Source organism: Lagopus leucura, unplaced genomic scaffold, assembly GCF_019238085.1.
Source record: "Lagopus leucura isolate 7727_CA_CO unplaced genomic scaffold, USGS_WTPT01 35735-0_obj-0_obj, whole genome shotgun sequence".
Lineage (NCBI taxonomy): Eukaryota > Metazoa > Chordata > Aves > Galliformes > Phasianidae > Lagopus > Lagopus leucura.
In genome coordinates, this window is record NW_024967461.1 from 1 (window position 1) to 2,285 (window position 2,285).

At 34.6% G+C, this 2,285-nt stretch overlaps 1 long non-coding RNA gene across 1 annotated transcript; it reads left to right on the top strand.

Annotated features, from left to right (window-relative positions):
* Nucleotides 1–75: 75 nt before the first annotated feature.
* On the top strand, nucleotides 76–2,055 carry LOC122193126. The gene is made up of 3 exons (XR_006182823.1): nucleotides 76–259; nucleotides 1,257–1,353; nucleotides 1,867–2,055. It is a non-coding gene; the product is annotated as an uncharacterized LOC122193126 (long non-coding RNA).
* Nucleotides 2,056–2,285: the final 230 nt, after the last annotated feature.

Sequence of the window (2,285 nt, forward strand, 5' to 3'; positions counted from 1 at the left end):
GTGTAATTTTTCCTGTTGTGATTTTTTTCATTCATGTATTTAATAGGCTCTCTTTAGAACGGTAGCTATGATGGTTCCTGATTATGCCATGATTGCAGAGATAGTTCTGTATTCTTGTGGTTTTGTTTCTGCACGACCTCTATCTGTAAAAATCGTGGCTACATACCGTCTATGTTCTGAGCAGTTGTCATCCCAGCACCATTATGATTATGGAATGAGAGCTGTGAAGTCAGTACTTACTGCTGCTGGCAACCTGAAGGTAAATGATTTCTTAGATTTTTATTTGTTTCCCAGAAATTTACTCAGTAGTGCAGCTCTTTCATGATAAAAGGCACACAATTCTGTATAATGGCAAGTACACACTCAGTGATGAACATTAAAATGAAAAGGGTATATTTTAGGCTGCAGACCTGAAAAAAAACCTCAAACCTAAAAGGAGAATTCAAGAAGTTTGTGATCTGATCACCAACTTAAAGGGTTGGCAAGCCCATTAAGTGTGTTGGTTATCTTTCAAGAATTCTAGTTCAGTGCAGATTTAGTGACTTGTATTTGGCATGTTGGCCTCTGTTCTGCGTTATTTTCTTTACACCCTTAGATGCTTTTGCCATAATATGTTAACACCTTCCAATCGCTCACTGGCTAGTCTGCCAAGTGTGACTCCAGTTTCTCTCCACTTCTTAAGAAAAACTGTTTAGGATACAGTATTTTATTTTGATGTGCGTTATGAACGAATGACATCAAAGGCTTCCTTCCTCCTCCCCCTCCCCCCCCAAAAAAAAGAAAAACCAACAAAAAAACCAATGCATTACCAGCAAAAGAAACTGAAGCAAAAAAGTAAATGAGCTGTATATCGTGGCAAAATATGCTTATGGTGAACACATCTCTATGCAAGCTTTTAGACTTTCCATTTTGAAAGCAAAAGGTCTACTCAGAACAGGGAAAATTTGTTCTTTATATGAAGAAAATAAACACATATTAAAAAGCAAGAATTTAATGCTTTAGGAAAAAGTACAGTTTGTAATAATATCTGTAACTGGGTATAAAATAAAGTTCAGTTGGCTTGAATATAGAAAGCTACTGTAATCTCCATGACATCAAGGTATAAAAGTATGTCCAGAATGTATCTTATTGTTTGTGGACCTGAACTTGCCAAAAATAATTACACAGATGCACAACAGGAGCTGTTCAGTCAACTAGGCTGTTTAACATTGGCTTTCCAAAACTAATAACGTAAAGCTATTTAATATCTTTTTTAGCTGAAATATCCATTGGAAGATGAAGAAATTTTGCTGCTTATATCCATTACACGTCAACCTGCCTAAATTCTTGTCTCACCATTCACCACTTCTTGAGGTAAAAAAAAAAAAAATACATATTTTCACTAATGTTAAAAAAACTTGTTAAAAATGCTAATATTATATAACAGATTTATCAGAGTAATAGTCCAAATACTTCAGTTTAGCCCCTAATTATTTTTAAACAGTCTTAGCTGTTCCTTCATAGCAAAGACACTGACCATACGAGTCTACTGTTCATATTTCTGTTAGCTAGTCTTTTGTTATTGAGAAAAGAAAAAGCTTTTTCTGCTTTCTAAAAGCAACTTCTGTAGTTTGACAGAAGCTGATCAATTAGGTAACAAATCCTTTACTCTATACGCACATAAACATGAAAAAGGCTCATGAAATAAATATCAGTAATAAATTAAGTTTTGGCTCAGACAAGGTTATGTGACATTCATAATTATTTTATTTTTATCAAAATAGATATTAGTTTGCCTAAATTTTAAAGGACAAATCATTGATTGCATGAGTTTCAAACCTAATGACAGTAGAAATAAGTATGCTTTTCAATTAACTGTTTGAATAGGGTATTACCTCTGATTTGTTTCCTGGTGTGAAGCTGCCAAAACCAGACTACAATGACCTGTTGGAAGCCATCAAAACAAACTGTGTTGCTATGAATTTGCAAATGACTGATGTATTTACTATGAAGATCCTGCAGATATATGAGATGATGATCGTGCGTCATGGCTTTATGATAGTTGGAGAGCCTTTTGGTGGAAAAACTTGTGCGTATCGAGTCCTGGCAGGAGCACTGGGGGACGTATGCGAGAAGGTATCTATACACATTTCATAAATATTTCTTGTGAAATCTATTTTCAAACAAATTTGAAAAAAATAGAATTGTGTTTGTACAAAATACAGAATTTACCCCAGGGTCCCTAGGCAAGCATAAGGGAAAACTGAACAGAATTTGACTGAGAAGCTTTCCTTTCAAACTTAAGG